Below are 27,973 nucleotides of genomic sequence, written 5' to 3' on the forward strand. Positions count from 1 at the left end.
GTGCATATACTCCCTGAGGAGAGAGAAGGTTATGGACCATATGGAACTGGAGAGAATTGTATTAATCCAGTAAAACCTGTCTTTGAACCCAGTGCCTGACATGCAGTGCCCAGAACCTGGTCACCTACCTCCTCCGCTCTCCTCTTTGTAGCCATCAGTCACAGGCAGACCTGCTTTTGTGCAGTGAGACAGTGGCTAGTCTGATGTGTCTTCTTCTCAGCCACCCGAGCAGAAGACCACGAGGACCTCTAAGGAGACCTAACCGGCCAAGCTTCATAGGCAGAACGATTTTTATTTATCGCTGTGGCCAGGGAGCCGGGAGACTCCAGTCTGCCAGCCAGGGGCCACTGCCCAGAGCCAGGGACAGAAGCAGCCCCATGTAGAGCACTTGGTTAAAAATAGTGCGAGCAGGATTGTTTCCCAGAGTAAATACGAGTGCGCCAAAAACATGAGTAAAGTGAAATCAATCTGCCCCATTCCGTACAGCCAAGAAAGCGAGGACGTTCGCGTTTGCCTTAACGCTTCACGGTGCCGGACTGGGCCCACTCCCAGCAAACGTAGGAAGAGTTCAGTTTCGTCTCTGGCACGTGTCTTGCCTGCTTTGGGGCCATTTTCCTTCTTTTCTCCTTAGAATATTTGGTGTGTATACACCCTTCAGTTGGAACAAGCTGTGGTGGTGTTGAGCGTCGGCGCTGTCCAGCAGAACTTTCTTCAGTGCCAGCGATGTCCCCTCGCTGTGCTGTCCAGCACGCCGTCCCTAGCCACGTGGGGAGAGCGAGCGCTCACCGGGTGGCGAGTGTGACTGAGGAGCTGGATTTCTAAAATTCTATTTCGTTTTCGCTCAATTACATTTCAGATTAAATAGCCCCACGCGGCCGGTGGCTACTGCCTTGGCTGGCCTCGTCCTAACTTCCCTCTAATCCGTCCTCAAGCCAAAGCTGTTCAAGGTAACAGCCAAACTAATCTGCCAGATCAATCCGCCGCAATGCATGAAAAATGACTTAATTTATTAATACTTTCAAATTAATTGCTTATATTCTATCAGGAATTTTGAAAGCCTTAAAGGGAAAGAGTGACGAATGGTGACATTGGGCACATTTTTCTTTGAGGAAAGCGTCTTCTTGATACCTCTCAAATAATATCAAATGTTTGGCTGCCGAAAAATTATAATCCCAAATTAATCAGGGGGCGACTGGCACGTGAGCTTGCAGGGTGTGAACGCATCTAAGGATCTCTTTCTGCCCTTGATTTGTAAGCTGTGTAGATTTTACAAACGCGTATTTCTCTTGAGTTAAATTTTAGCCTGACATAACCCCAATTTCTACTTTCTTAGGAGAGGGGAGGAGAGGGAGCGAGTGAGTACTAGAGATCGATCCGAGAGGAATCTGCAGAGTACCTTTTAAGAGCTAAATGGGCACAACATTAAAGTAAACACGCATAATTTGAAAATAATTTGGGGAATTTGCATTGTTTTGACAAATTGAAATCTGTCCTTCCCCGTGAGGTTCCAGGGAGGCCAGATGGTAGCGCAGTGTGTTGGAGGGGGGCCAGGATTGCGGTCGTGCGCATTGATACAGTGCGCTGAGGTCCCCGGGGCGGGGAAGTCTCAGGCAGGCGACTGCTTTGGAATTCCGGCAGAGAGGAACTGTGTCACGTGAGAAGGGAAACAATGATTGAGGACTAATGCCTGGGATGGAACCAGCTAATTTTAATGGTTAACTTTTTTTTAAAATTGAATGTATTGGGGTGATCTTGGTTAATAAAATGATGTACGGCTCTATAATAATCCTCTGTATGCTGTCCTGTGTGGTCACCACCCCGAGTCAGGTCTCCTTCCGTCACCGTTTATCCGCTTCTCCCTCCCCCGCGCCCCACCCTCTTATAATCCCCATACTGTGGGCTGTGTCCATGAGCTTTCTCTTCCTGCTTCATCTTTTCATCTTCTTGACCCACCCCGACCCCTCCCCTCTGACAGCTGTCTGTTCTCTGTATCGATGAGTTAGTTGCTTCGGTTTTGTTTGTTAATTTATTTTGTGTGTTAGATTCCACGTATGAGTAAAATCACAGAGTACTTGTCTTTCTCTGACGGGCTTATTTCACTTCACATGATGCTCTCCAGGGCTATCCGTGCTGCTTCGAAAGATAAGATTTCATGTTTTTTATTTTTTAATGGCCAACTACTATTCCATTGTGTAAATATACCACAATAGTTTTATCCACTCATCTACTGATGGGCACTTGGGCTGCTTCCAAATCTTGGCTGTTGTACATAATGCTGCAATAGATGTGCATGTATTCTTTCAAATTAGTGTTTTGGAATTCTTTGAAATATTCCCAGAAGTGAAATCGCTAGGGCATAAGGCAGGTACATTTTCCATTTTTTGAGATAACTCCATACTGCTTCTCATGGGGCTGCACGGATCTTCGTACACCGAAGGGCAGGAGGCCTGCCTTTCTCTGCACCCTCAGCACCACTTGTTGTTTGTAGACTGACTGAGGATAGCCATTGTGACAGGTGTGAGATGAGAGCTCATTGTGGTTTTCATTTGCATTTCTCTAATGATTAGTGACTTTGAGGTTCTTTTCATATGTCTGTTGGCCATTTGTATGTCCCCCGGGAAGAAGTGTCTATTCAGGTCTTTTGTCTGTTTTTTCAATTGGGTTGTTTGTCCTCTTGGTAATTGAGTTAAGTTCATTATATATTTTTGGAAATTAAGCCCCTATCAGATGTATCATTGGTTAATATGTTCTCCCATGCAGTGTTTTGTCTTCTTGTTTTGTTGATGGTTTTCTTTGCTATGGGGAAAAAAAAAAAAACTTTAGTTTGATGTAGTCTTATTTGTTTATTTTTTTCTTTTGTTTTCCTTGTCCAAGGAGATATGTCAGAAAAAATATTGCTACAATAAATATTTGACATTTTACTGCCTGTTTTCTTCTAGGAGTTTTATGATTTTGTGTCTAACTATTAAGTGTTTAATCCATTTTCAGTTTACTCCTGTGTATGCTATAAAAAGGTGGTCGTGTTAAATTTTTTTGCATGTATCTTTCTAATTTTCCCAACACCATTTATTTAATAGACTGCCTTTACCCCATTGTATGTTTTTTTCTCCTTTGTCAAATATTAGTTGACTATAAAAATGTGGGTTTATTTCTGGGCTCCTTATTCTTTTCCATTGATCTATATGTCTATTTTTATGCCGGTACCATACTATTTTGATTACTATGCTCTTGTAGTATCATTTGATGTGAGGTAACACAACTCCAATTTTGTTTTTCTTTCTCAATATTACTGTGGCTATTCAGAGACTTTTGTGGTTCTATATAAATCTTTGTAATATTTGTTCGAGTTCTATGAAATATCTCATTAGTATCTTGGTAGGCATTGTACTGAATGGGTAGATTGCTTTGGGTAGTATGGACATTTTTTTTCTTTTCTAATATTTACTTATTGATTTTAAAGAAAGAGGAATGGAGTAAAAGAAAGAAAAAGAGAGATAAATATTGATTCATGGCCCCACCCATTCATGCATTTACTGGTTGACTCTTGTATGTAGTCTGACCAGGGATTGAACCTGCGGCCGTGGCATATTGGGGTGATGCTCTAACCAACTTAACTGGCCAGGGCTAATATGAACATTTTAATCATCTTGATTCTTTCTATTCACGATGACAATATATGTTTCCACCTATTTGTATGTTCTTCAGTTGCTTTCTTCAGCACCTGATAATTTCCTGAGTACAAGTCTTTTATATTCTTGGTTAAATTTTTCCTAGGCATTTCATTTGATGCCATTGTAAATGGGATGGCTTTCTTAGTTTTCCTTTCTGATAGTTCATTATTGGCATATAAAAATGCAACAGATTTCTGAATATTTGTTTTGTATCCTGCTACTTGCCTGAATTCATTGATCAGTTCTAGTTGTTCTCTTGGTGGGATCTTTAGGGTTCACTGCACACATGTCCTGTCATCTAGAGGAGAGGAACTCCGTCAGATAAGGAGGGAAACAAGTAACTGAGGACTAATGCCTCAGAATGGACCCGCTAATTTTATCACTGGGAATGTTTCAAAAAAATATATCAAAAGGATATTTTTGAGACAGAAAGAGGACTTGGTAAAGAACTGAAGTAAATTAGCAGCATGCAGACCCAGTTTGACTTCCCTTTGGTGTGTGGAAGCTTCTTTAATGTTCACAAGTGTGCTTGTAGCCGTGACAAGGGGTTCAAGGGCTTTGTTTTCTATATGAAAGTGCTGACCCTCATCAGCGGAGCCCGGAAAGGGAGTGGACAGGGGGGGTGCCTGACACGGGGAACGAGCTTTGTGGTGCCTCACAAGGCGTTCGCTGTTTAATTGGAACATTCACACCCGCTAAATAGCAGTTGTTTAAAATGACACATGGAGAAAGAGATCAGCCGTTTTGGGGTTTCCAGAGAAGAGGGAAATTCCTGCACTGCTCAAGCAACTGTGCGGTTTTACCTAAAGTGAAGTCAGGGTTTTGTTTAGAGTTAGGGGAGGGGATGCTCAGACTCCAGTCTGGTTTTCCTTTTTTGTTTTCTCAAGTCTTTGAAGAAGGAAGGAAGGAAGGGAGGTAAGATGGGAGGATATAAGGGAAGGAGGGAGGAAAGGGACAAAGGAAAAAGAAGGAAGGGAGTAAGGGAGGGAGGGAGGGAGGAAGGAAGGAAGGAAGGAAGGAAGGAAGGAAGGAAGGAAGGAAGGAAGGAAGGAAGGAAAGAAAGAAGGGAGAAAGCTAGAAACAGTGTGAAAAAAGTGGTGAACAGTGAGGGGGAGACCTTTCTATGAGCTCTTCTTCCAATTTTATACTCAATGCTTTTCCTCCTATCAGTTTTTATTTCTTTCTACTTTATCTATAAGGCTGGATGGAAACGCTTATTGCTGAAAAGAAAGGACACTTTTTTCATAACGGCCAATAAAGAGGACTTTTTTCCATATCATTCTATAAGCTTTTTAATACAATTGCCTAATGCAGTGCCTAGGATATATTGCAGCTTTTTGCATTTCTCTTTCAGCCCTTTCCACGGTGCGTTCTTGCCGTTAAGAGAACAGTTGTCTGACCTTTCTCTAGGAGGTTAATAAAGAATGCACAGCCTCATGAGCCTGATTCAATTTCCTTCCTGCGAGCAGGCTGCATAAGTGACCATGATGGTATTTGTACGGTTTTCAGGGCTCCGTTGTGCAGTTTCCAGCCATTTATATGAATGACCACATATGTTGTGCATTTGGCCACATAAGGTGCGAAAAAGCAAAGTAGATTTTCCTGAGCATTCAATCAAATTTCCGCACAATGGACTCTCTAGTGTTTACTCGAACGGTATCTGGTCATATATTATTTAACTGTATTGTACTCTGTGTTTTAAAATTTTCTACCACATATTCAATTTTAATAAATGCATGAGGAGATGCAATATTTGAGCTCTATATCTTAGAAATTCAACACTTTCAACAGATTCCTCAGACTTCAAAGAATTTAATATTAGTATCATAAAAGGTCTTTTGAAGAATAATACTGGAACACAAGAAGAATGACGGCCTGAGTGTACCCTATCATTTTGAAAGTGTTTTATTGCTTTAATTTCCTGTCTTAGTAAAGTAACAAGCGGCATAATAGAAGATATATTGTTACAGAGTTTGCAATTTATTAGAAGGCCTGAGCTGGTTGAAGACTTTATGTGAAGTGAAAAAAGAAAACCTCTATTTAGCTGAAAAATGGAGACGAACCGCATCCACGTTGCAGCAGCTTCAAATGGAGCCGTATCTTTGATAAGTTGTCTCCACACGCCCTGGATGTTTCTGTGAAATAAATCCGTGGCACGAGCCTCATTCTCAGCTGTGTGTCATTAGGTTCCGGGAAACCTAATGTTATTTCATTTGTGAGGCGTGTGTAAGATGACTGTTGCTATTTGGATTCTTTAAGCACAAAGGTGCTGTTAAAGTAGAAATGACCCATAACATACATTTTCATTCATTTATTACATTTTTTTTTTTTTTTGCTTGCGTGACTGAATTTTAATCCCGAGCTTTGTCAACCTCATAGAGTTACATTAAGCTTTTTCAACTCAATTTCCTGCACCTCGCTTGGCTGTCTTTTGCACAGTGGCAGCAAAAACATCAGAAAGGAGGATGGATCCCCACTGAAGAGAGGGGGGGAAGTGCACGACGGCCTCTCAGCTTACAGAAAGGAGTGGTGTGGCACTTATCACTCACCTGTAAACACACGGGTCAGATTGCCTCACGGTCACTGCCGGGTAGGGAGAGCAAGGTGGCCAGCAGATTTTTGTTTGGTAGCATTTGGTTGGGTTTGGTTTCTAACACACTAGACGGAGGCGAGAGATGTAGACAGCAAGTGGCGCTCCCGGAATGAAAGCTACGTGTTTCTCAGGGCAGAGCGAGAAGTGCGAGAAACATCCTCCCGGCGAAAGGTGGCCAAACCTCTGTCTCTAACAGACTGTTTGGTTTTCCTCCACAAGGAACACAGTGGGATCTGCCGCCCTGTGACCGCCCACCTGCAAAGACCAAAAGGGCAGCTGCTCTCATGTTGTGGTTAACAACAGTCATCTTCGCCCCGTGTGCAGATTTCATGAGCCCGGGGAGTTCCTTTGACCACTACGGATTATATCTGGGCCACATCCTAAACCAGGTGTTTTGCCATGTTCATAAGCGAACTTCACTGACTAATGGGTTTTATTTTATTTATTTATTTTTTTGAGTGAAGAGGGCTTTATGAGGTTTACACCAGTCCAACCTGTGAAAACCTCACCCATGTTTAAGCAGCCAAGCTAGACGACTTGTAGGTTGCTAGGATAATGCTGGGGCACAGGCATTTCTGGCTACCTCTGCTCATCTTTGAGAGAAGAATGGTTTCCAAGCTCTAGCGCTCACTAAAGCACCAGAGCTTTCCTCGGGGCTGGGCTAGCCGCAGACGGTCCTCAGGCACATTAGACGCCTCGCCTGGAGTTCGTTCAAAGTGAATTACTTCATTTTAATCACGGTGACTTTACCAGCTCAGTCAATAGCCTACAATGGCATATCGTCAAGCTTTAATTCCATCCCCTTCCTCCTTTTTTTATTTCCCCACTTTCTTCTCTTTAAATGATACCCAGGTCACTTTCTTTTCAGGCATATTTTGAGTCTGTTCAAGATGGATGGATTGAACAGCACTTCAACATGACCTATCATCTTGTTTTATAACATTGGAAGTTTTATTTGGTCACTCTTTTAATTTCTCTTAATCCTTGGCTAATAGAATCTGTTAAGAATTTTAATTATTATTATTATTATTATTATAACTACTATTATTTTTACAACTCAATGAGTTCTTAGAGCCACTGTCAATTATAGAGTTTAATGAGGGCACACTTCCATATGCCGATCAATAGAACGTTGCACCAAGATGCCTGGAGACTAAATATTTACTTCCTTTTCATTCATTCACAAGAAGGAAGCTGGGGTAGATAGTGTGCAGGCACGGAGGCATTTCATAGTCAGTTAATCCACCAATTAAATGACACCCTGTCATTGGATGGAGCTCACGGTAAAGGCCATGTACATTACCCTGGAAGCTTCCCAGCTAGAGTTGTATTTTGTTATCAGGCACTATCTATAATACATCTGTTTTTTTAATTTATTTTTTATTTTCTCATTTACTTAGTTCTTGTCATGAAGGTTAAGGATAAGTGTGTCGCTTTTAACTCAGGAAAGAAAAACACAACATTTTCTGACACTTCCCAGGTCCCATGTGCTCTTTTGTTTCATTCCTTCCATACACAGTTGCCAACGGTCCCCAAACGTCCGGTACCTGAAACGTCCGTGCTGCTGTGTGTCTCCGTTTCATTCATGATTTCTGAGTGTGAGGACCCCCTCGCCTGGCCCACAAAAGCACGATAATTACTTTCCTTTCTTGGTTAGCACAGGTCACGGAACTAGTGTTAATAATCATCTTTCCCTCTGGACTTCCCTGTATTTATATCTCTCTGATCTAATAACCAGTGGGACCATAGAGGTGTATTTTATCTTCATCCCAGTCCTCTTGGTATTGTTTTAGCCCAGGAGGGAAATCAAATGAGGAACAAAACATGGTAGACACACACAACTCTGAGATCATTAACACCTAATTAGAAACAGCTTGGAGAACCAAATGACTCTCTGGTTAGGACTCGGGCAAGAGAGAAAGGGAGATCAGACGGGATTTAACTTCTTCAGTGCCAGTGTGGCCTCTGTCACCAGTGGCCAGCCTGTACCTCACTGTGTTCTTTCAGACTTCAAGAAGGGGGGGGACTTGTGTGCTTTTCCTTTTCCATCTGGTAAAGTAAACAGTCTGTTAAAACACCGATGGCACGGAGAGAAGACTTTGTCTAAAGGCCTAACATACTAATTGATTATATTTCCCTAAACTGAAAGTCATAATATTAACTTCCCTTTAGGCCTAGATAACCTACAGATAAACTTTCCTGAAAGTACTGTGTGATGAGAGACACATTTTTTGGCTGAATGAAAAGATGTCCTTTTATGAGACTCACATGGTAGGGAAGCTAAATAATATTTTGTTAAGGTCAAGGATATATTTATGTCTACAAATATTACAATCATATATTTTATTACATCTTTAATGGGTTTTAAGTTTTACCACACAGCACCTTTTAGAGCTTTGTGGCATTTTATCTTTTATGAAAGTATAGTCATTCTAATTCTTATCGTGATGTTTGGTAGGTAGAAGATCAATGAAGTAGTTTAGGTATGTGTGCAGCTGGTCTATTTAGGGCCTTCTTTTCTCTAGGAAGGGTGTGCATGGAAAGGAGAGATGAAATGCAAGGAACGTCCTGCCTCTCTAGCCTTCGTAATGTAGAGTGGAGGGAGTGATCCTTCTCTTTGTTCCTGTATTTGCTACTCAGTGTTTTAAGTATTCATGTTATGCCTTCTTCACTTCCCTTTGGACTTGAAGCCACACTAGCAAAGCTGAGCTGGTCCAATGAGAGCCCAGGGCCATCTGCTGGGAGAACATGGAGGAGGTGGGGGGCCCTTGCCAATACCCTAGATTCTTGCCTGCCCTCAACATTCTACAGCCGGAAACAGTACCATATCACGGTCCAGGTTGAGGGGTCTGGAATTAGACTACTGGGTGTATGTTCAGTTGGACAACCGATTTCATATAAACCCTCCCTGCCTCCTCCTTGTAGCACAGGGATAACAATAATAATAGTCTGTCCCTCACAGGGTTGTTGTGAGGGTCAGTTATTTCAAGAGCGCAGAACTGGGTTGGTCTATTCATATAGACATTCAGTTCTCAAACTGCGGAAGAGGGGTTCTCTGGGAGGGTGCTTGAGCTCCGTTCTGTGGGTCTATTAGATCAGAACTATTTTCATAATATTGCTAAGATGTCGTCTGATTTTGCACTCATTCTCTCGTGGGTGGGCTGGGATGCATGATGCCACGCAGCTGCAGTTCCACAGCAGTGCCGATGCGCCAAAGCAATCCATTGGGCGGAGCCCTGCCGCTGAGCGGACTGCGGGGATTTATAGAAATGTCCAGCAATGCCACTTCCCTCACTATCTGTTTGGGGTAGAAAATGCCATTATTTTTCATTAAGATATGTTCTTTTTGTTAAACTATCAAGGGTCTCTTATTTTAAATGAGTTCATAAATGATTTTTGTTTCATTTATCAATTTAAATTTCTACTGCGATAAATATTGAACAACAGCTCTTTGGAGTTACGGTGGTCCTTTGTCTACCGTGGGGGCCAGGTTCCAGAACCCTCTTCCCTGCCATAGGCGAAAATCCATGAAGTAGCGACCTTGTATTTAATTTATTATTTATATATATTTTAAGGTTTTATAAACCCTCCTCACACTCATAAAACTTCCCACACTTGTATAAACACTTCCTACGCTCTTAAACACTTTCTAAATAGTTAAGATAATAAATATATAAAAATACCTATATAACCACAAAATCCGACGGTATAGCAAAAAAAGTCCATGAGACAAAATTAGATATATACGATTTAAAAATCTGCGATACAGTGAGACCGTGAAAAGTGAACCGCGATTTGGTGAGGGACGGCTGTATTAGATTTAGATTTCTTCTTCTTCTTCTTTTTCTTCTTCTTCTTATTATTATTATTTTGTATTTTTCTGAAGTTGGAAACGGGGAGGCAGTCAGACAGACTCCCGCATGTGCCCGACCAAGATCCACCCGGCACGCCCACCAGGGGGCGATGCTCTGCCCATCTGGGGCGTCGCTCTGCTGCAACCAGAGCCATTCTAGTGCCTGAGGCAGAGTCCACAGAGCCACCCTCAGCGCCCGGGGCTAACTCTGCTCCAATGGAGCCTTGGCTGCGGAAGGGGAAGAGAGAGACAGAGAGGAAGGAGAGGGGGAGGGGTGGAGAAGCAGATGGGCGCCTCTCCTGTGTGCCCTGGCCGGGAATCAAACCTGGGACTCCTGCACGCCAGGCTGACGCTCTACCACTGAGCCACATTTTTTTTAATGTAAAGGACTTCTGAGAGCGTAATACTTAAGAACCCCTTGAATGAGCAGCTGTTACGGCCCCTCCCATCTTCATCATCTTGGGCTTGCTCTGCAGACCTGCCTGAACCTAGTGCAATGGCTCCCTTATGGCTCTCCCTTGCAAGAAGAGAGAAACTGATCCTTAAAAACATTTTGTTTGTTTGTTTGTTTTATTTTGCTATCTGCAAACACAAGGAACCAAGTTTATTTACAAGGCTAATGTCTAGGCCCCAGCTCCAGAAATTCCGATTCCAAAAGCGTGGGTGAGAGCCCAGCCTCGGGACGTTTAGGCTGTCCCTAATCCTCTGAGGTTAGCATGGTGACCAGGGCACTGTGGCCCACAGAACCCCTTCATGCTCCTCAGATCCGCCACCGTCTCTGCGTCCCGTCTCCCCCCTCAGTGTGGCCTTCCCCCCGTCTCTCGGGGACAGTCACCCTGGCCTCTGGTCTTCTTGGCAAAAACAGGCAGCCAAAGTGACCAGGGGTGTTTCGGGGTCTTCTGGGGAACCGTGCCACTTTGAGGAGTGTAAAAACTACATACCAATTTTTTTTTTTATTCATTTTAGAAAGGAGAGGGAGAGAGAGAGAGAAAGAGAGAGAGAGAGAGAGAGAGAGGAGAGACAGAGAGAGAGAAAAGGGGGGGAGGAGCTGGAAGCATCAACTCCCATATGTGCCTTGACCAGGCAAGCCCAGGGTTTCGAACTGGCGACCTCAGCATTTCCAGGTCGATGCTTTATCCACTGCGCCACCACAGGTCAGGCTACATACCAATTTTTTAGGCCTCTGCGCAGCTCTGGAGAAATTAATTTTCGGGCCCAAAGTAACTCCTTCCATTGAGATTTTTCAGGGGCTCTTCAACTGTGAAGATTTGGAGGAAGGAAGAGCAGGCTGTGGACAGAGGGCAAGGGAAAGGGGACTGAGGACTCGTCGGGCTCCTGGCTGAGGTTCTCACAATCAGACTCGGCTCCTCTGTTGGGGAAGGAAGGTGGTGGGTAACCCAGAGCTCGCTGCTGAATGTTAGGTCCTCAGGGATCTGACAGTTGGTTCTATGGGGAAATTTATATCTGTGTGTCTTACGTCACTTCCCTATGATCACGGAGGCTCACCTGTAATGCTTATGCTTTCATTACCTACAAGAGCTGGGATGTGAGAGTCTGCGCCTTCGAAACCGTTCTCCAGTTCAGTTTTCTAAATACCGGTCCTCTGCCACACTCTGATTGGTGGCTGCGTCTGACAGCTCCACCAGAGGAAAATACGTTAACCCGGGATGCAATTTACAAAAAGAGGCCAGCCCACATCGCGATATCTTTCAAAAGAGAAATGTCCTGGAATCTACTGTCACTTAATGATTGCCCTACGGTGTCATGGAATCTACTGTCACTTAATGATTGCCCTACCCGTAGGTCAGCCACTGCCCACCACCCCCTGCCTCCGCACGCTAGGACTTTCTCCATATCAATCCTCCCATTCTCACCGAATGCCTTTGGATATATTACCATTTTTATTAAGTATTTTTATGGTTCTCTTTAGAAGGCAAATGAATTATTTCAGAGGAAAGCAAAACAGAATGGGTACATCAAACATCCAATACAAGTAACTCCCAACAGCTCAAAACACATTAGGAGGGTTTTCTATACCAGCCCTGCTCCCAGCCAGGCTCAGAGAGAATTTCTCCCCTAGTTTAATATATAGTGTTAATTCTGCGAGGTCAGGGGGTGCCTCATGAACAAACTATGCTAGTTGATTGTATTCATAGTGATCACGGCAATGAGAAAGACGTAAGAATGTGAGAAATCTGCCTATTGGGAAGATGTCTTACTTTCTATGGGGCACCGATGCCTCTTGGAGAAGGGCACTTTATTACCCACATAAAGAAGGGACTAGACTCTGAGAAAATTGAGGCCGGAAAATTTTAAGTAGTTTTTTTAATAACCAGTGGTCACTAAGAGTTCCATTTCCTGTGTTAGTTTCACAGTCATTAGAGCAAGTCTCTTTGATTCGGGCTAAGGGAGGGAGAGTGAACGAGAGAGAATGAGGTCTTGTTTTTCCTTTTACCTTTCACAATTAAAGGTAAAAAAATAACACAAATGAAAAATATCTGTAGTGACAATTATTTCCAGCTTGGTTTAATTATTTAGGTAATTTCTAGTGTAATATGAATTTATATTAAACTGAATGCGTACAAATGCACAAGGCTGGAGCAACATATCCCATAGGCTAATGTCTTTCCAACCTGCGAAGCTGGTAGAACCTCCCTTTCTGCAAACAGGGACATACGTGTCCTTAGTGTCTCTGTATCCCCCTTGTCTCTCCGCCCCTGCGCCTACCTTCACATACGCTAGTGCACCCAGCTGCACACAGTTTCGCACATAAGCATTGCAAACTCATTGATAGGCAGATAGATGAGGAGTGGTCCAGTGGAATTCAGATTTAGAGAAATTCATTCACCAAATTTATATGGAGTGCTTAGCAGAGAGTAAGAATTGTTCTAGGAACTGAGGATCCTGTAGGGAACAACATGAGGTGGAAGACAATGATAAACAAAAACTGTTCAAGCTTACTTCAATGTCAGTGGTTGCTAGGAAGTAAGCACCAGGGTCCTGTAGCAGGGAGGGACCGGAGATTATTCCGGATAATTCCGCATCAGGGAATTGTTCCGGATCGCTTCAGAGGAGGTAAGGCATCAGCAGTGACTGGACCGCCCAGGAGGCAGGGGGTAGATTTCCCGGAGAGAAGAGCAGCAGGAGGGCCGAGGTGGGAAGAGCTGAGGCTGGAGGCCCAGTGTGACAGCGGTCAGGGGCACCAGGCGTGACGTTGGCCTGCCACGGCTTCCACCTGGCGATTTGGTCTGTTTAAGGTAGGAAGCCTTTGGAAGGTTCAAGCCGGGTGTCATTTGCTCGTCCATGAGCTGGTGAGCGACAGTTGAAAGTGTCGAATGCCTAACAGAGTGGTACTAATTCCTCGAAAGAGGACTATCTCCTTGTGCCTGTGGAACTATCACAAGTAAACCAGGTACTCTACAGACTTCCAAGAGGAAAGCCAGTATCGCCGCTGGAAAATATTTCTGCGCAAACACACACACGGGCGGGAGAAGCTCCTTTGGTGGACTGGGGAAAGGAGGCTTTGCGGTTCTATAAGTAGTGTCACCAGCCGCTGGCTGCAGGGCAGCCGTGATGCGCGCACAGTGTGACTGAGCCCGAGGTCCGTGTCAGAGCCGCCAGCTCCCTGCACTCACACAGCACAACCACCATCACAGGTGTCAGCTTTGAAAACGAAGTACAACAGCATCAAGCTGGCAGTCACTGGCTTGGGTTTTGACATTTCCTTCCTCCGAGTGTAGCAGCCTCCTGATCTATCTAAGGAGCCTACACTTAGGACAGACCATGGCCCTTACGAGTTCCTGCAGGCGAGTGGAGAGGGAGGCTGGAGCCAATTTATCAACTTGCTCCAATCTCGGTTGTAGCGTGGATCATGGGCAGACTCAGCGCGCAAGCAGTTACTGTAGTGGTTGTCCTCTCCGTAGCGCTTGGTTCAGGTATAGCAGCAAAAACTTCCCAAGATTGCAAGCTCCGTGCGTGGAGATGGAGCTTATGAACAGACAGCAGCCTCTCCTCGCTCAGTTGCTGCTGGGCCAGGGGGCGTTAGTCTCTCCTCTTGACCCGAGCCTGGTTCAGCTCACTGGCAGCGTCAGGGGCAACTTCCGAGTTGCTGATGCAAGCAGCGCCCGGGCTGGGGTGGACGTATGTTTTTAGCCAAAGGTTTCAGAGGCAAAGGTACTTTTGAAATGCCGAGGGCTTCTAAGCCAATCTAGAAAATTCGGGGGGCAGGGTGGTGAATTGAATAGAATTCTATAGCTAGAAATCATACTACAAATATTTGCGTTGCAAAGGGGAGAACTAAAGGCTACTACTCTTGGCGTTTCCTATTCTGATGTATATTCACAAGGGATTCATTCTTTGGTATGCCTAGTTTTTGTGGATGGAATTTTTACATCAGGGATCTCGACAGTGATAAACTGCTTAGGAGTTTTGAGGTGGGCCAGTGTCCACTTCAGTATTGTCCTTAAGGAAAATAGGAGAAAAGGACAAGAGGATTGACTAGCAATTATGACACCAACTCAACAAAGAGACTAACCAGAGAGACCAAGGTAAAAAGAACTGCGTGTTGTGCTGGGTATTTTCAATTTGCTCCTTCAGAATCCCTCTCCGCCTTCCTTCACCGGCGTGGTGCCCGGGAAGGCGGTCCCTGATGGACTGCGTGCATCGACTCCGTGTCTCTGGCTTCCACCTGGGTTTGGCCAGTGGAGAACCAGAATGCCCTTAGGGGGAACCAGGAGGGCGGGGTTGGGACAGTTACTAACCAGGCCCCTGACCCGTGGGCTGTACAGTGGCACTGTCCCCTGCTAAGGCCACAGCTCCCTCTCGGTGGCCTCTTCTATACTTGTACTTACTTCCTCCAGGTATTTGTAAGAACCTCCTCAATTTTCAGACCTAGGGCAGGTTTTCCTTAGCCCTGCCATACCGTTCTAATTATTCCTTTATTAAACTCCTCAATTACTCCGTTCGTATGATCTATTTATATTATATACATGGAATCCTCACCAACATACTCTATGGCTAATTTTTGCAAGGAAAACAATTTCTATTCAATACCTCCAAACTCAGTATTCATTTTAAACCAGTCACTGTACATGTCAACCTCAAGTTATATTCCAGATACAATTGGTAGCATGTCAGAGTCCTCCACAAAGTGAGAGGCTGCCAGCGCAGGGCATGTCCACTTCGGATGTTGCCAGCTCTAACAGCAGTCATGTTACTCATTCAAAATCACTGTCAGCAGCCATCTCCATTGTGCCGGTCAGGAAATAAAGCTTTAGGCATTTCACATCCTAACATGATAGCTTCTCACCTAGATACGTGTTTTCCTTGTTTTACTTACCTTTTAGGAACTTGATTAAATTTGACACGTAGCACATAATTTTTATCATTTAAATGGGTGGAAATGGGCTCTTCCTGTTTCCATGTGCAAAGTCCATTTTGCAGGAATAGATTCCTGACATCAAGCCGGTAATGCCCACGTGAGGAGAAAAGAAATAGTTTGTAGCAGCTGACTACCTAAGACTCAGTCTCATCTCCTAAAGAGGAATAATAATAGGACCTAACTCGTAAAATTGGGAGGATTGAAAATAAGCAATGTGTGTCTGGGAAACATATTTCAGTAAATGTTAGCTGTTGTTCATCCTAATTGATTATTTTACTGATTTCTCAAATGTAGAATTTTATATTGCCACTTACGGGGAAGCAGGAAATACGTGAGGATGCCTTGGCAACTTGCGGATGGGTGCTGTGTCTCTGGAATAAATAGGCTTTAACTGTCCTCTTGATGTTTGTGGCTGGTTGGCTTGCTGGGCGCGGAGGAGAGGTAGTGGGAGGGAGGGCGGCTATGCCACCCCGTGAAGCACCACTCTGCTGAACTTGAGTCATCTTAACACTTCTGTTCTCTGCATGCATATTGAGGAGAGGGAAGGGATAGGAAGAAGAAGAAAATGAATGCAGCTTGTAACCATCAAAAAGGTCCAATTGTTAACACCCCTTAAGAGATACGTTTGAAGCAGTGTGGATGAAATCATTAACAAAAGACTCAAATGTCTTTCAATTCAGTGATCTCTTTCGTAATCAAAAACCACCATCTCAAGTAAATGTGAACTCTTCAAAGTTCTTATTAAATGAAGGGATGATTTTTTTTTTTTTACGCCTACTGTACTGTTTGGGAAAGAGGCAAAGGTCAAGGGAAATAGATGTTTAACGCCTTCTTCGTAACTGTATCTTTGTTTGTTTTTAGCTTTGTGGCATAGAAGAGCAATTCGACAAGTTAATACTCATTCTTTTCCATATTTTGATGGTATAATGCAGAGAACAATAACATCAATTACCTTTAATTGCCCTCCAGAGCCGTGGCTTCCCTATCTGCCATTAGAAAGAGTGTGCCTTTATGAATAGCCTCCTGACGGTGAAAACCCCTCCAGGTCCATAACGCGTCCGACAATTTCTGTCCAGGGCCTCACAAAAAAAATCATTTAATATATTCTGTATGTTGTCCCATTTCTCCAATAGTCTCAAAAGTCAGAATCTTATCATCTGTAACTGGATATTAAAGATAGGCTAGCGACATCGAGAATGAAATAGATCCAACAGCGTTTCACCAACCCCTGTTGGTGCTAAACTGCGAGAGTAACGTGCCAGAGGTTCTGTGAGTCATGGAGGCAGAGCGCTGGCAAGCGGGAGGCAGCCTGGAAAGTGAGTGCGTTCCTCTCCCGTTCTCCCAGTGCAGGTGGAACAGGCGATGCTTTCCGAGTTAGTATTCTGGCATGTAGACATTCATTTGCAGTAAAAGCTAGACAACAGTGCATCTAATTACACTAAAAATATCACAGGCTGGGAATTATATCCCTTCTGAGGCGAACTTCGATCAATACTAAAACCTGGGACTAGTTCTGTCTTCATTCCTGCCTTCGATGGGCTTTTCCAAGATGGCGGTTCTCGCCATGATCGTGCCCAGAGGTGGCTCTCGTGGTCAGCTGGCCATCTAGAGCCCAGCCCAGAGCAGGATTCTCTACTTCCGACCTCCCCCACGTTTCTCCCCCTCGCTCCTGCGTTGCACTTGCCAAATCAAACATTCGCGATCAGTCAGCCAGTAAAATGCCAAGGGTCAAAATTTGTTCCTTGAATCCTTCTACTTGTAATAAACACTACAGATTAAATGGCCTTTGTGTGGCCTGGGCGGAGGTGTGTTCTTTAAGTGGAGAATGAGCCCTGAGATCATGGTCGTATAAAGTATTTGTTGTATAACGGTTGTAGAAATTTGGTTTGCCTTTGCTGCCTACCCCCATTCCACTTCCCATTTTGGTTGAGTCCCTGGATTTTAGGTGCCTTGTGACCTCATTCTGCCACTAAGTCCCCCGATGAATTCATTTCTAATAGCAAAATTTCAGACAGTAGGGTATAAGAATCGTTGTGGTTTTATGTTTGGCTGGTAAGAAAACTTTTTTGATGCCACTTAGTTACACCAGGTTGATGGGAAGAAGCCGGCTCTGGACTCCATCAGAGATGGGTTTGAGCATCAGCTCTGCTCTTTCCGAGCTAATGCTACATTCGACACATGGCTTACCCTCTCTGTACCATGTCTGTGAGACGGTGAAAATAACAATACCTACCTTGTAGGTTCACGATGTCATTGAGAAGTTACATATAAAGCCCTTAGGGTCAGGGCTCCATTTATAACCTGGAAAGGCCCCACAGTCCAAAGAGGGACAGACTGATTTCACAGAACAGCATGAGGAGCTCTGGGTCGAGAGAAAGCGCAGAAGCTAACGGAGCCGGGAAGGGGGCCAAGCCAAGCTTTGCCTGCGTAAAAATCAAGTATTTCCATGTCCTGTTTGAGAACACTATTCTGTTATCGCTTCCTAAGCGAGGCAGTGGTTCCCAGGGCTCATCAGGGTAATGACTCATGAAACTCGGGCTCTTTATTAAGACGACTGATGTGAAAAGCATCCCAAACAATCTGTCTGTGTAGCTTACAGTTACTGGCGCTCATGTTTCAGAGCCGTTGCTAACCTTATGCAGTGCTGGGGCTTCCCTGTGCTCTGCAAACAGTTACTTGTTAGGTTCCTTGGAGATTAAAATAGACACTTATCAGCAAGAAGATTTCAAGGACAAGCAGACATTTCTGATGACCCCAGATACATTGAGATACCAAGCAACTTTGTATCTGAGATACAAAATTAGCTTAAAAGTGAAATGTGATGCCCAGAAAAGGGTCTAAATAATTGACAAGCATTTTATAGGACCTAGTGCTGGGACACCTGTCATTCAGTGTTGATTCTTTATTGTTTTCAATGAAGGGATTGCCCTCTCTTAGTTTTGAGAATAAGCATTCAAAGCAGGAGGAATTCACTTCCTAAACTTTCTGATGCTCTTGTGCTCCCTCCTGAGGAGCCACCGAATGAGCCTAAACCTTAAATAAGAATTATGAAATTATTTGAGTCCAGAGCTAATCCAAACTATATCTCTTCACCTAATCTGCCCCCGTAACTGAGGTTACAGCTGTGGGAGGGGGGGAGGGAGAGGAAGGGGCTTCTATAGAATCACAACCAGGGTCTGAGGCACTGCTAATATCTCTATTTCTCAAGGGATGCTAAACACGCTGTGGAATGGGTGTTGAAAACTTACACCCGGGATGCTTGAACACACGGAACGTAAATTTGGTTCGGTAACTTCAGTTTGCACCTGCATCCAGGTTCGGGAAGCCGTCAGTTGTAGCTTTCGGGATACTACACTGATTCATGTCGGCCTGACCGGCGCTCTTGTCAATTCCTCTGTGCAGTTGGCTCATTTATATTTCAGCTCATGCTGCCTTTTTAATCAGGGGAAGTGAAGAATACCTTCCTGGATACTCTCTTCCACATTTATGGTTTGCTCTTAAGGGGAATGTGTGACTTCTCTCCTCGGTGCCGCCTGTTGTATAGCCTCGGCTTAACACACGGATGGGAGGTAGCATTCGGCAAGGAGCACGTTCAGGTCACAGATCTTCTGTCTTGTCACAATGTAGAAGGTCTGATGTTTGCCGGAGCTGCAAACCTTATTTACATATTTGCCTTTGCCAACTGTAAATTTCCCTTTCATCGTTGTTGGCCTTGTGGGGCTGTACACAGTTGCCATTTGCTCTTTGAAAGTTCATCCTGAATAAGAAATATTGAAATAACAAATCTATCCTTGTCTTTTTAATCCTTTGAAAAAAGATTAGGTCTCTCCAAAAGATACATTTTCAATGTATGTGTCTGTTTGAATTCCTTTTCTTTTTATTTTTTTTAGTTCAAGTTTTTACAAGAGTCTTTATTGCCTTTATAGGCATTTATAATTGAGAGGAAAGGTGTGGAGAAGCTGATTTTCACACAGTATACCTTGCAAACGCAGACCCCGTGTTGTTATCTGTGTTCCTGTGTTACTGTATTGCTGGGACAGTATGTCCCGAGTGATTGATCTTACCATGGCGGGGAAGCTGAAGATACATGTATTTTAAGTCTCTCTTGTAGGAAATAAGCTTTTTCAGATTAATGTGCTAAAAGCCTCTCCTCATTTCTAATGGATGACCCATAATTTACATCAAAATTTCAATCACTATAAATTAATACAGCCGTTTTCATTAATGAATCTTGTTACTAGAACCTTCTCTGATTCTCTCCAAACAATCCAGTCACAGATTTGTGTTCAGCATAAAGTCTGAGTACCCAGAGTATTTTCCATTTTACTTCATGACTAAATTACTAGTGTTGCTTTAAGATAACTATCTTTCATGCACCCTTTTGTAAAAAATATATTCTATTGTTTATTACCTTTTTTTCCCCACCTTCTACTGGATTTCCTAAGAAGGAAGAGAGAAAAATTATATGTGTTATACTAGCAGACATATAAATATTGTGAGTCATCTTATCAAATAAGGTTGTTCATTTCTTATTTGTGCCCAGGAGAGGCATAAGAGAAGTCACATTAATTCTGATGGGATTTATTAGTCAAAATTTTCTCTGCATCAGCAGATGTATTTGGGCATAGCAAAGGAAAAAGTTGAAAAAATGAATGTCTGTGACCTAAATTTTTTCTGTATTTGTCATATAATAAATATTGCACCTGACTACTGAACTCGTTCAGGTCATTATGGATGTAAATATCTAGTATGTGTTTACTCCACAGTACAGGTAAACACTGACTTACTAATCGTATCTGAACATGGGGTCAAAAACTAATCAGTCTTCATGGGGGACCTCAGGACTCAACTTACATCACATGGGCAAGGGAAATGAAAGAGGATATCCTAAAACCTGCTGATATGGAGAAACAATGACTAGGTGCTTCAGCTGAGATGGTCTTCGGTGACCAAGGGTCTTCTGTGAATCAGACGTGTGGGCCCCACAGCTGAGCATCGCTGCTCTGATCCCCACAAAGCCTGTGTGGGGGGTCCTCCTGCAGCACTGTGTTCCCAGCTGCTGACAGCGAGGGTGCTGGGGGCAAGGGGGTGCGGTGGGCAGGAGCAGACAGGAGTGGGGCTACTGACCCTGCCTTAAACTGAAGCACAAGTCTCCTTTGACCTGATTTATGTATTAGGCGTCTTTGTAGAATTTCCTCTTAGGAAAGGACTCAAGAGCTTTTAAAAAAAATGTTACAAAGCACAGAGTGAAAACATTCTCAGAGGGACAAAAATCACAAAAGTAGGGTCACAGAAAATAACAGACATGGCCATTCTTGTAGGAATTAGGAAAAAGACAAATTTTGTGTCCCTATAAATACATAGAGTCAATGCACACACACATGTATACATGCATTATTATGTTTATGTATGTGTACTTATATGTGTATATATGCATATGATCTATAAACAAATGTATAGACAATCACACCTACATATACATATAATTACATGAGAGAGAGAGAGAGAGAGAGAGAGATATCAACTCATGCAGTTGACCACCAATTATGTCCCAGAGACTGTGCCAAATACTAGACCAGTGTTAGTCAACCTAGTCCTTACGGCCCACTAGTGGGCGTTCCAGCTTTCATGGTGGGCGGTAGCGGAGTAACCAAAGTATAAATAAAAAGATAGATTTAACTATAAAGTACTTGGTAAGTAATTATTATTATATGCTTTAATTTGCTGTAACTCGGCTTTATAAATTTTATAAAAGTAAAGTTACTTCCCTACTTTATAAATCACCATTACTGTGGAATGGGTGGGTGGTTAGAAAATTTTCTACTAACAGAGATATGAAAGTGGGCGGTAGGTATAAAAAGGTTGACTACCCTTGTACTAGACCAACATAAAGAACCAGATGGACAAGGTCCCTGCCTTCACGGGAGGACACATACTAAGCAGGGAAACAAATGAATTGAATAAGTATTGACTTTGAGTATTTCTACTAATAACTGAGGGGTATGTAGAGAGAGGGACTGCTTCAGTACTGGAAGATAGGAAGAGGCACATTCACTGGGATCACCAGGGAACATCGGATATCTCAAGTGCTCAGATCTAGTCTTGTTCTTCCATTTATAGCCTAGCCTTGTATGGTCAGAACAGTAAAAATGTATTTGGTGAGATGATTCCCAATGTGGAGGTGGTAGGACATAACCTTGGTGTGGTCCATATTGTTTTGAACTTGGTCTAACTAGATCTAACTAGACATGAGTACAAGAGTTCTACTTTCAACAGCTGGGGGGGAAATGCATGTGAGACTTTGATAAGGGCTAGGATAGAGCCTGCCAAGATGCACGAATGTTGAAGATTCCTGATAACCTTAGAATTTTAGCCAAAGTCAATTGTTCAGATTTCGATCTGGAAAGCAATCTCAGAGATGGTTTAGGCAGACAGGAGCCACAGACCGAATGTCTCCACCGGGGACTGGTGAAAGATGGGAAGCCAGCCAGGCAGGGTAGGGGGGGGGGAGAGACAGAGAGAGCACGTGCCCTTCCGAGGGTACCACGGGCCCTCGTCCGGGGATTGCAGGCACACTGCTATCAGATGTTAGCATCGAAATCCAGATGTTCCCGTAAAAGTCCCTCACTTCCTTGATGTTGCCAACTATAAAAAAAAATGAACACGGTTGAAAATATCTGGGTTGGCTTCAGATTAGGGAACTCAAGTTCATACTGCCTTGTCAATCACCCCCTTTCCTATTTCCCGACAAGTAAGAGAAGCATAGAGATTACATGGTTTCCTCAGCTCCAGAAATCAAGCAAGTGGCAGGTTAAGCCCAGAGTCTTCATCTCTCATCTCATCTAGGACTTTTCCCTACCATTTCCCAGCACTCCTGGGGGTAAGTCTACGGCTCACATTCAGGGTGGAAGTATCAAAAGTTTGTGTATGACCATCTTTGACTTCCCACAACAACAACAACAACAAACAAACAACTTACAACCCAACTAAACAGCTCCATAGACAGCCACATAGGAAAAAGCAATTGTAAAGGAGGGATTTATAGGACTTGAGATCTCACTGGACTTTAGAGTCAAGGATTGGAAGAAATCAAAATAATTCTGAGCTCATTTGCTTTAACATTGGAAGGGAAATTTCAAACATCTCTTAGTAGAGAAAATGGTATAATGATCCTGTATATTTGCAGCAAAGTCTTAAAAAATCATCAAAGTTTTACCAGTTTTTGTTTTTATATTTTTCCCCCTACTTTTTAGGGAATTTTACCTATAAATACTGGATCTGAAGTTTTAACTTTCATAAGCCCAGTTTTAGAAAAAAGAAAGCCAGACTCAGATATCTTTTTTTTATGGGGAGCAGAAGGTAAGGGAAGCATTGAGGGGGAGATACTACATTTATTGTGGGACATGAGAATGATTTAGGAGATGTCTAGATTGGAGCAGAGTAGAGAAGTCATCAATGCAGATCAAGTGTGCACGTCCACACTCCATAGAGGTGATGGTTGGAGCCATGGGTATGAGTAAAATCCCCGAGAGAACATGTATAGAGAGGTGGAAGGAAGAGAAGAGAAAGGAGCAGAGAAGGTGGTGGTGGGGGCAGAGGATCCACTGATAGATTCGTGAGCAATGCACATTCTCACACAGACAGGAGAGAATTTCCACCGGCATCTCTCTTGTCCTCACTGCCTGCCTCACCGGGTTGGGCTTGCTGGTGACAGTCCCCGAAGGAGCTCTCCATCGAGTCCCCTATCACGCAGCCCCCTGGCACCACTGCTCAGTCCCTGTCCTCACCACGGAGGCTCAGGGCACTGCTCTGCCTGCTCTCTCTTCTCCCTGTGTCATGAGCCCATCTGTATTTTACTGTCAGCACCTCGACAGGCTATTTCTCCTACCAGCTACCACCCCGTCATCTCCCACCTGTTAGAACAAAACTCTTCTGAAATCATTATTTCACTAATTGCTTTCTCAAAGTTTCCAACTCTTCCCTCTTGAACTCAGTACAATCAAACTTTCGCCTGACACTAACGTTTGGTCAGGCACAGGGGACCTGGATCCAATCTGTGATTCTCTGTCCGTAGTCCTTACCAGCATTATTTGAAACGTTGATCACTCCCTTCTTACAATGCTTCCTTTGCTCGCCTCCTGCGTGGTTTTCCTCCCACCGTGCTGGCTGTTGGCCACTAGTCCCTGAGCTCGCTCTCCTCATCTTCCCTCCGCCGGGCCCACCCCCTTCTCCGGCTGTGTGTCCCCCGTGATCTCTCTGTCTCCTGGCTTTAATCAGCAACCAATTATATGCTGATGATTCCAGCTCACGTCTAAACCCCTTTCTTCACCCCCAGCATTTCTATACAAGGGCCTCCCCAGTGTGTCCTCGGGACATCTCTTAGATATCTCAACCTTGACATGCTCCAAGGCATATGTCCCTCCTCTCGAAGTCTTTGCCAATTTGCTTAAGGCCACAATTTCTACTTGCTTAGGCTACAAACCTTTGGTATTTGTATCACTTAGCGATCTGTGGAGAAATGGAACCAAAATGGTGGAAAAAGAGATATAGAGAGAAAGACGGAGAGACTGAGACTGATTTTAAGGACTTGGCTCATGTGACTGTGGGAGCTGGCAAGTGTGAAATGGGCAGGTCACTCCAGTAGTTGGTCTCTCGAAAAGATTGCTATGACATGGTCTAAGGCAGACTTCTGCTCCAGGAAACCTCAGTTTTTGCTTTTAAGGCCTTCAGCCAATTGGACGAGGCCTACCCACATTATGGAGGATAATCTGTTTTACTTTTTAAAGTCAGCTGATTGTAAATGTCAGTCACATCTACAAAGTAACTTCATGGCAATAGCTAGACTAGTGTTTGATTGAACAGCTGGACACCACCAAGTTGACACATGAAGTGAAGCATCACTGTGTAATTTCAGTCCGCTCTCTCATACCCAGCCAATCCATTAGCAATTCCTCTTGGCGCTGTCTTCTAAATGTATCCACACTGCCCATTGCCCAACTTCTGCCATAACCCTTCTGGTCCAAGATACCACGTGTCTCACTGGGTTAGTGCAATGGCATCTTAACAGTCTATCTCTCTTCTGCTCAACACTGCGCTCAAAGGAATTCTGTGAGGCTGGACCATGCCACTCTACTGCCACCAAGCTACTCACAAGGATTGAGTGCCCTGCATATGTTACACCCCCACCATTGCCTCTCTGATCCTTGCCCTCCCCTCCTCTGGTTCATGCCACGCTAGCCACGTGACTTTGCTGGTGTTCCTGGAAAAGTTTCACTTTCTGTTCTATCTGAAGTGTCCCCTCCCCCAGAGAGCCACATGGCTAGCTCGTTGCCTCTGTCAGTCTCTAGACAAAGGTCATCTTTCCAGGAAGGCCATTTCTGACTCCACTATATAACACTGTAAACCCCCTCACCCCCAACGACGCTTATTCTTTTATTCCTGCAGAAGGAGTTAAGATAATAATACTACTTTCTATAACAAAAACAACATCAGAAAATCCCAAAATTTCAGTGGGCTATCAAAGTGGAGGTGTTTTTATGAGCATTTGTGCACATCAGACAACATTCCTTTATACGGTGACTACAGAACACAAACATGTCATTTGGCCTCGTCGTCCTCTGGGCATTGGGCTCCAGTGCATCAAGCAGGTGGAAGGAAATGAAGAAGATGCAGAGAATTCTCACCCCTCTTCTAAACCAGAATATGACATCCACAACTTCTGCTCACATTCTAGTGGCAAAGACTTGTCAAAAGTCTCCATGAAGATGGGGGGGGGGAATGCCATACCTGGGTGTGTGGTGTCTCCCAGTAACGTCACCCCACTATAGGGGAAAAGCACACACTCTGGTGGAACTGGCCATTGTCTCAAATCTCCCACAACTGCTGGTTGTCCCCAGTAGCAGTCATCAAATTTCAGCATACACATTCTTACTTACCTATGTTCTTTGTGTGTCAGTGCTACTGGAATGCAAGGGCTAGGAAACACTTTTCCTTTTTGCTCGTTTTATTTTTTATTTTTTTTTATTTTTATTTTTTTTGTATTTTTCTGAAGCTGGAAACGGGGAGAGACAGTCAGACAGACTCCCGCATGTGCCCGACCGGGATCCACCCGGCACGCCCACCAGGGGCGACGCTCTGCCCACCAGGGGGCGATGCTCTGCCCCTCCGGGGCATTGCTCTGCCGCGACCAGAGCCACTCTAGCGCCTGGGGCAGAGGCCAAGGAGCCATCCCCAGCGCCCGGGCCATCTTTGCTCCAATGGAGCCTTGGCTGAGGGAGGGGAAGAGAGAGACAGAGAGGAAAGCGCGGCGGAGGGGTGGAGAAGCAAATGGGCGCTTCTCCTATGTGCCCTGGCCGGGAATCGAACCCGGGTCCCCCACACGCCAGGCCGACGCTCTACCGCTGAGCCAACCGGCCAGGGCCTTTGCTCGTTTTATTAACTGGCACATTCCCAGAGCCTACAATAGAAATACATTGATTTTGAATATGTAGAAGGAAGGGGGGGAGGGAGGGAGGGAGGGAGGGAGGGAGGAAAAATGGGTGTGGAGGGAAGAGGAGGTATATGCGGTCCAGCTGTGATTAGAACATTATGAGGGTTTGAACCACACAATCATTTCCAGCAGCCAAGATGAAGATAGAAGTGCAGTGAAGGAAGGAATGAGGGGCACATTTACGTTTGTTGACTTTATCCTAGTTCCTTTATTTACATTTAGTAATTGAGTTGGATTATTATGTAACTTTAAAAAATCTGGTTTACTTTTGTGCCTAGGATGTGGGTATTTTTCTTCTTCAACTGGTGGTTAGTAACCAGATCTCCTCCCCGTCCCCCGCCCCCCTGCCTAGCAGAGCCCGGACTGAGAGACACACAGCCGAGGCTGGTGGAGCAGTAACACGTCGTGAGCACACGGGCACCGGGTTCGGCTTCCTCCAGCAGGAGCACCAGAGTTTATTCACTCCTCTGCTGTTACTTACAAATATGGTCGTTCATAGTTTGAAGCTGCGGTTATATCGAAGAGAGCTTAATGTTTCTCCATGTGTTGAGATGACCCAGTATTTCTTTTAGGATTATGAAAATTCTAATGGCTTCGTTTTCATGTCCCCTCTGTCACCACTGCAGCATGTTCCATTTGCAGAACCAATTCAAGTGGGAGGTTTAAGTCCTCAAGTTCAAAGGTCATTTGTCTGTCTGCACCTTTTCCCAGTTTTAGAACCATAAAAATTCAGCATGAGAATAAGAATATTTGCGCTCTCTCTCTCTCTCTCTCTCTCTCTCTCTCTCTTTTTTTTTTTTTGCTATTACATCCAGTTTTTTTTTTTTGGCAAAAATGCAAACTTTCTTGGAAGACATAACACGTCAATTATAATTACTGTCATAGTTTGAGAGGGTGTATCCTTTCACAGTTGCTTTACTGAAATTCACCACGTAGGGAAAAAGTGCACAGATGATATTCCAGGGTGTCTTGCAGTCATCCGAGATGCACCTGTGTGCTTTGGTCTCAGATATAAAAAGAGGGCAATTAGCTTTTGAATTAACACATCCATGTATTAATCACTGACATTTTGTAGTAGCTGAAAGGTCATATTGAAAGATTCTGCTGTTTATGTATAAAACGGCAGGACTTACTCTAATCGCACTGTACCCTAATGGACAATCAGGTAATCTAACTAGCCAAATCATTGAATAAGAGCGGTATAGAATGTACTGTTTTATATTCTTTGGGTGGTTTGAAAATACTTTCTGTATACTCTTCTATGACAGAGTAGAAAGATCTTTTGAACTCTTTACTTAGACATTGGGAGCAATAAGCAATGGAAAACGATGCACTGAAAAACAGGCCCAGCAAAAGGGAAGTCCTTACACTGGCGTGTAAGTCCAAATGAAATGGGAAGCATTATTGTAGCGTATTGCATTTAGGGATATTTTATGTATTCATTAAAAGTGTCTCTTGTAAGGATAAATGAAGATCATTGAACCCTAGTCAGTTATGCAGTTGGTCAGTCTGACAATGACCATCCAAGTGCAGCCCGTCAGAGGTAGCTCCACCCCCCACAGCGTTTTGTCAGTATCATTCCAGACAGTACCCTGTTAGCAGTTCCTACTGAGTGTTACCCTCCGCTTGGTTACTGTGATGCTACCCTGTCTTGGTTTTGGTCCTGCCTCTCAGCCAATGAGAGCCACCATGACAGATAAAACTCTTGCAAAGGACATAGGACCCCACAGCTACCAGACGGGTGTCGTGGTGTGTGTGGTTTGCGATGCTGTGTCTCTTTATGGTTTATCTTGTGTTGCAATGGATACAGTTTTATTCATAATAACTGGCAAAAGGTCTCCCAGTGTGTCTGTCAGGCCCTGGTAGCACACACGGTAGGTGCACATGAAAAGTAGCGGTGGAAGAGGTTTAGTGAACAGGTGGACAGGGTTAAGAGAAGCCAGTACAATGCTGGTGCTTATTGGTGCTTATTGTGAGGTCTGTCCCT

The sequence above is a fragment of the Saccopteryx leptura genome, chromosome 4 (genome assembly GCF_036850995.1).
Source record: "Saccopteryx leptura isolate mSacLep1 chromosome 4, mSacLep1_pri_phased_curated, whole genome shotgun sequence".
NCBI classification, from domain to species: Eukaryota; Metazoa; Chordata; class Mammalia; order Chiroptera; family Emballonuridae; genus Saccopteryx; species Saccopteryx leptura.